Consider the following 7619-nt stretch of genomic DNA (forward strand, 5'->3'; position numbering starts at 1 on the left):
TACTCCTACTTCCTAGTTCAGTGTCCTCTTTCCTGAATGTTTATTTTCCTCCCAAACTCTAAATAACAGAGTACACAAGGGTCTGTCCTTGGATATCTTATTTTACTTAAGTACACTCAATCTCCAGGTGACCTTAGTCCGTCTCATTTTTTCATATGCCATCTTTATGCTAATGACTCACAATTTAATTCTTCGGCCTTGGCTTTCTTCTGAACTTAAGACTCCTATATCCCATCCGCCGCCTTAATTCAACCTTGCGGAGAGGAGCCTCAAATTAAACATATCCAAAAACAAACACTTGACGTTTCTCCCCTACTTTTTTCTCAATATCCTCTATCTCAATAAATGATGATAACATTCTTCCAATTCTCAGAATAAAAATCTGGCATTTACTTTTGAGATCTTTCTTTGTCTTATACCCCAATCCAAAAGCAAATCTTGCTCTTATTCCCTTCAGAATCTGTCCCACCCTGCTCCAACCATCCATTGGGGCCATTACCTCTCATGAGCCTTCTAATTAGCTCCCCTGTTTGACTCCTATACTCTTCCTGTCATTTTTATCTCCACATATTAGTCAGTGTGATTCTTATAGAACATATGTCAGATCAACCATCACTTTCTCATGCTAAAGAGAAGTAAAAACCATTCCTTAGAAACACAATTTAAAAGTTTTACCTGGTTCCCAGATATCCTACCTCCTGTGATTTTATTTTACAATCAGTTTTCTCCAGACTTAATAAACATTTTCCATTATCTGCTCCTGCTGCTACTGCTAAGTTGCTTCAGTCGTGTCCGACTCTGTGTGACCCCATAGACAGCAGCCCACTAGGCTCCTCTGTCCCTGGGATTCTCCAGGCAAGAATACTGGAGTGGGTTGCCATTTCCTTCTCCAATGCATGAAAGTGAAAAGTGAAAGTGAAGTTGCTCAGTTGTGCCCAACTCTTAGCGACCCCATGGACTGCAGCCTACCAGGCTCCTCCATCCATGGGATTTTCCAGGCAAGAGTACTGGAGTGGGGTGCCATTGCCTTCTCCTTCCATTATCTGCACATGTCCCCAAACAGTACTATTTCAGGGATTTTACACATGCTCTACCTTCTGCCTGGAAGGCTCTTCTCCCAGATATCTCAGTGACATGTTTCCTCACTAAATTCATCTCTGTTGCAATATCATCTCCCCAGGGAGGTTTTATCTGAACACCATAACTAAAAGAGCACTTTCATGGCTCTCTATTCTCTTCCTATAGTTTTAAATTTTTATTTTATATTCTTGTTCTTTTATTTATACACATACTACTTATATTATTTGTCTTTCCTCATGAAAGTCTTAAGTTTAAAGAGCAAGGACTTTGTCTATGTTTTCACTACGGTATTTGGGGAGTCTAAACCATGCCTGGCACATACTGAATATTTGCTGCTGCTAAGTTGCTTCAGTCGTGTCCAACTCTGTGCAACCCCAGAGACAGCAGCCCACCAGGCTCCCCCATCCCTGGGATTCTCCAGGCAAAAACACTGGAGTGGGTTGACATGTCCTTCTCCAATGCATGAAAGTGAAAAGTAAAAGTGAAGTTGCTCAGTCATGTCCGACTAGTAGCAATCCCATGGACTGCAGCCTACCAGGCTCCTCTGTCCATGGGATTTTCCAGGCAAGAGTACTGGAGTAGGGTGCCATTGCCTTCTCCGAGTCGTGTCTGCTAGAAATCTACAAATTATTAACCAGTTGCTTTGGTAACAGATAACTATAGAAAAAAGCTTGCCTCTATTTCTTATTTGAACTGGATAAATGGAAGATGGTGGGACAGAATGATCATTATTAGCAGAATTAAAGTAGAGGCAAGAACAAGCCAAGGTATTTTAGCCTAGCATAAGAGGTTCATACTAGAAAAGGTCTTCAGCATCAAACTAAAAAAAAAACCTAAGGTTTCAGAATAGGGAAATGATAGTATGAGAATGATTTTTAAAAGACTACTGATTTGATGGCATGAGCGAGCAAAGCTGGAAAGTGTCAGAACATTTATTTTTTTTATTTTTTTTAATGTCATAATATTTTATTTTTTTTTAATTTTTATTTTTTTTTAAATTTTAATATCTTTAATTCTTACATGCGTTCCCAAACATGAACCCCCCTCCCACCTCCCTCCCCCAAGCATGCTGCATCCTGCATCAGACATAGACTGGCGATTCAATTCTTACATGATAGTATACACGTTAGAATGTCATTCTCCCAAATCATCCCACCCTCTCCCTCTCCCTCTGAGTCCAAAAGTCGGTTATACACATCTGTGTCTCTTTCCCTGTCTTGCATACAGGGTCGTCATTGCCATCTTCCTAAATTCCATATATATGTGTTAGTATACTGTATTGGTGTTTTTCTTTCTGGCTTACTTCACTCTGTATAATCGACATTTAGAATGAGGTAATAAGGGTGAGCATCAAGGAGGAAGTACTGACAATAGTAACTAGAATGTCAGAGAACACTGGTAAAAATGGTCAAAATTCCTTTCACATATGTAAGGACAAGAAGTTAGTATTAAGTAAGAGATTTAAAAATATTATAAACACAATAGTAAGCAAGATAATAATAATAATAAATAGTAAGAACAAAATAATCTTCAACAGGTTTTTCAGATGTTTCCTTGCATGATTGTTGACACTCCACTAAGATCTCAGGAGCAGTTTCTATTGCCTTCTTTTAATGGAGTTTTGGGAACAAAATTTTCTTTACTTTCATGAAGAAAAGCCTTTGAAGAATCAAAGTGATACCCAGAACTTTATTCAATTCCTCCTGAAGTTTTGCTTCACTTTGTTTTCTTTTAGTAAGCTGAGCATGGAGTTTTAACACCTCCGATTTGAGATTGCTATTTTCATCTTTCAATTTCACAACATGCTTGATTTTTTGCTTTAGATTCTGAAGACCGAATAATTTAGCATATGAATCTCTTAGATTATTTAGTTGTTCCTGAGCCGCACAATGTTCATTCAACAAACCCTGTTTCTCTACTTCAAATGCATCCAGTTGTAGCTGAAAAGCCTTTGTTTTATTATATAATTCTTCATAGAGGAGACACCACTTACTCATTTCCTCAGTTAATTCTGCTATTGAGTTTTCTTTTTCAGCTTTTCTTGCTTCTTCCTCTTCCAGTTGTTTCTTCAAGTCTTCGCTTTGTTGCTTGAGTTAGTTCTGTAAATCAGTTAGTCTTTTAAGAGAAGAAATGGCAATTTCTTTAATTTCTGCTTCTTTAAGTGCTGATTTGGTCTGCAGATCTAGAAGCATCCATGCATATTCTTGATTTGAGTTCTCAGTTGCCAATATCTCGGACATCCTCTGCACTTTGCTCAGCCTTGGCCAGCTTTCCTTAAGTGATTCGTTCGGCACCTTAAGATCTTCTAGCTCACTTGCTGTTGATGCTTTATACCTTTCAAATTGAGCAGTAACAGCTTCCAGGTTCTGCACTGTACTGTTATGTTTTTCTTGCAAAAGCAGGGTGGCCTGAGTATGAGCAGCATTACTTTCCCCCAGTTTGGCTTCTTTCCGTTTCAGCTTTTCCTCGAGGCGTTTTAGTTCTGCAGCTCTAGATTCTGCTTCCTCTTCCAGTTGCTTAAGCAGGTTTTCCGCTTGTTCCTCCTTTTGCTGTAATTTATCCAGCTCATCCAAGGCCTGCTTTAATTCTCCCTCAAAAAGAGTTCTCTCTTTAATCATTTCTTCTTGAAAAGAACAGAGCTTCTGCTGAAGACCAGAAGATAATTCCTTCTCTTGTTGCAGAAGTGAATCCATTTGCAGTACTTTTTGTTGTAGCTCTTCAGGTTCTTGTTTTTCAAGAATAGACCTCTCTTTTAAGAATTTAGATTTTCTTCCCATTCTCTGTTCCTACTGATGAGGTCTTCTTTTTCTTCTTCAAGCACCTGGCATTTAGACTTCATGTCTTCTACTTGTTTAGTCAATATAGCAATATTTTCCTCAAGAGACTGCTTAAGGCTTAAAACATAAGAAATAAGTTGTGCATCAGATCAAGTGGAAAAATAAAAGTTAGATATTGCCCAGTTAGAAGAAAATCTGAAAGAGAAGAATCATGAAGTGAATGTTTCAGTTCAGTTCAATTGCTCAGTCGTGTCCAACTCTTTGCGATCCCATGAATCGCAGCACGCCAGGCCTCCCTGTCCATCACCAACTCCCAGAGTTCACTCAGTCTCACGTCCATCGAGTCAGTGATGCCATCCAGCCATCTCATCCTCTGTGGTCCCCTTCTCCTCCTGCCCCCAATCCCTCCCAGCATCAGAGTCTTTTCCAATGAGTCAACTCTTCGCATGAGGTGGCCAAAGCACTGCAGTTTCAGCTTTAGCATCATTCCTTCCAAGGAAATCCCAGGGCTGATCTCCTTCAGAATGGATTGGTTGGATCTCCTTGAAGTCCAAGGGACTCTCAAGTGAATGTTTAAATACACTTAAATGAAATTTTGAGTAGACATTTACTGTAAGCCAGGCTTTTTTTTCTTGTCCTATCCTCTTGCAGAAAATAAGCAAATAGAAAATAAACTTACCAAAACAAAAGTCAGATAATTACATATGGTAATAAGTACCCTGAGGGAAATGCATACAGTGATGTGTTTTATGAGATCACCTTCAGTTGGCCAGGGCAGACATTTCTGGAGAAGTGCTATTTTTGATGCATATAGGCTAAGCAGAAGCTACTGAGAAAGTTAGAAGTAAGTCGTGTTGGACTCTGCAATCCTATGGACTGTTGCTCACCAGGTTCCTCTATGGGATTATCCAGGCGAGCATACTAGCGTAGACTGCTATTTCCTCCACCAGTGAGAGTAAAGTTGCTCAGTCATGTCCGACTCTTTGCGACGCCATGGACTGTAGCCTACCCGGCTCCTAGCTCCATGGGATTCTCCAGGCAAGAGTACTGGAGTGGGTTGCCATTTTCCTTCTCTAGGGGATCTTCCCAACCCAGGGATCGAACCTGGGTCTCCAGCATTCCAGGCAGATGCTTTAACCTCTGAGCCACCAGGGAAGTACCAGTAGGATCTTCCTTACCCAGGGATCAAACCTGCGTCTCCTCTGGCTCCTGCACTGACTCTCAGATTCTTTACCACTGAGCTTCCTGCTGCTGCTAAGTCATGTCAGTCGTGTCCGACTCTGTGCAACCCCATAGACAGCAGCCCAACAGGCTCCTCTGTCCCTGGGATTCTCCAGGCAAGAATACTGGAGTGGGCTGCCATTCCCTTCTCAACTGAGATACCTGGGGAGCCACAAATATTAAGATCCTCTATTAAAAGGAAAATCCAAATGCTATATGATTGGCAGGAGGACTAAGACTACCACAGGGGAGGTGTCTGAACGAACACAGGAGTAAACCAATGAGTCTAACAGCAGGGAAAGAGACGTCACTTGAGAGGATTTGTATAGTTATCTGGGTCCATGGTAAGATTTATTTTTACCATGATGACTTTCTGCATTACCAATGCCCTACGGCCTAAATATTACCCTGACCATTTTCCCAACAAGAGTTACTTCCCTTGCAACACATGGGCTAAGCTATTCCACACTCATTCTAACCAGCATTACACACATTGTCATTCTTCAAAAATACAAAATATATAGCTTGATTAGAGTATCTTGACATCTGTTTAAACAACATTATGAGAGTTTTTAAAAAATGATTACATCTGCTGCAAAGACATAAAAATGAATTCTAGTTCCAGTTAACAGCTTATAGTTGTTATCAATACATTACACTGTTATCAATACATTAGTGACTTCAAGTTTCTGCATCTCAGTTCTTTTTATCTGCATAATAATGGAGTTTGGCTAGATCACTGGATGTCAAATTGTGTGCAAAGGAACTGACATAGAGGTCTCCTCAGGGAAGAGCTAATCAGAGCAAATGGACTTCTGGACATCAAACTCTAGTGTGATAAAAGCATCCTTGAGTTAATTTTAGGAAATATTGGAGTCCCACGTAAGGCTAAATTTTAAAATGTACGTTTCTGTACACATTGACAGACTTGTGATAAAATATAGTTAAAATTTTAATAGCAGACCATGCTGTGAATATACTGTTCACTATGAAATTATCTCAAATTTTCTTTGTATTTGAATATTTTCTTAAAATGTCAAAAACGGGTTTCACTATAAAAAATTTTGTTACATAATCTTTTGGACTTTATTTTAAAGCTTAATTAGCACTTATATCCTATGAATCAATGAAATTGTAATCTAGCCTTTGGATTTAAGGAACAGTTTTTAACATACTAGTAATACACCATGTTTATATTATAGAGAAATCATTAAATCGACAGAATCTTTTGGAAGACTGTATGCAGCAGCAGCTTGCAGCTTTTTAAGTTAATTAATTTATTTTAATTGGAGGATAATTACAATATCATGGTGGTTTTTGCCATACATCAACATGAATCAGCCACATGTGTGTAGGCTGGTCCCCCCCCATCCTGAACCCCTCCCACCCCGCTCCCCACCCCATCCCTCTGGGTTGTCCCTGAGCACTGGCTTTGAGTGCCCTGCTTAATGCATTGAAGTGGCACTGTTCATCTATTTTACATATGGCAACATACATGTTTCAATGCTATTCTCACATATCATCCCACCCTAGCCTTCTCCCACAGAGTCCAAAATTCTGTTCTTTACATCTATGTCTCTTTTGCTGCCTTGTATATAGAATTGTCATTACTGTCTTTCTAAATTTAGAAGACTGTATGCAGCTTTGAGGCAGAGGCACTCATTTCTTTCCATGCTTCTAGGTAGTAGAACAGAGACAAGCTCATTAGAGGCTCATAAATATGCAGGTATGAGGGAGATTTTTAACGAACTAATAAAAAGATGGCATAATAGCTCAGTACTCATTTTGCTAAATAATTTCATTTTATTTTATTAAGTGATAAAGCCTTCAAAATCAATTTGTATATTTGAGTTTACATGGTTGCTTCTGTACAGGTGTAATATTCCTTTGTTTCCTTTCTTTGGGCATATGTTAAAAAATAATACAAAGCAAAGAGAATAAAAAGTCTGAGTTCAGTAAAATGTGCTTACCCAAAAAGGCCCTGTGTACTTTTTAAGCCACCATTCCAGCAAGGGACAAAACTAACTTGCATCATAGTGTCCCAAATACTGCAGTGATTAGCAAATCCCTCTCTCCCCCATACCCAGTGAAGGGACAGCTTTTTTCCTTTCCTTTTTCAAAACAGTATAAGATTTCACTCAGCCTCACAATGGAGTAGGAAATGGAAACCCACTCCAGTTTTCTTGCATGGAGAATCCCATGAATAGAGGAGCCTGGTAGGCTACAGTCCACGGGGTTGCAAAGAGCTGGACATGACTGAGTGACTGAGCTTGCACATAACCTTACAATGTCAGTCCTTTGAAGATGGAATTTAGGTTGTCTAGTTTTGAACCTTTATTGCAAACAACTGATTTCCTTGTGTTCACTTGGCACAGAGATTGGGATATCAGCTCCTTCATGGGTGTCTCTTAAGCACATTTTAGAGAAACCACTTACTGTAAAAATTATCAAAACAAAACAAGCAATTAATTAAAACCTGATGTTCCAATAGTCATACAGGAGAAAACAAATAATAAAACATACAAAGGAGTTTCACGCCTG

At 39.3% G+C, this 7619-nt stretch overlaps 1 non-coding gene and 1 pseudogene across 1 annotated transcript; both read right to left on the minus strand.

The window, feature by feature from the left end:
• Window positions 1–2639: 2639 nt before the first annotated feature.
• Window positions 2640–7113, minus strand: LOC138441631 (hyaluronan mediated motility receptor pseudogene; annotated as a pseudogene).
• On the minus strand, window positions 4941–5012 carry TRNAS-GGA (transfer RNA serine (anticodon GGA)). The gene has a single exon. It is a non-coding gene; the product is annotated as a tRNA-Ser (tRNA).
• Window positions 7114–7619: the final 506 nt, after the last annotated feature.

This window comes from Ovis canadensis, chromosome 5, assembly GCF_042477335.2.
Source record: "Ovis canadensis isolate MfBH-ARS-UI-01 breed Bighorn chromosome 5, ARS-UI_OviCan_v2, whole genome shotgun sequence".
Lineage (NCBI taxonomy): Eukaryota > Metazoa > Chordata > Mammalia > Artiodactyla > Bovidae > Ovis > Ovis canadensis.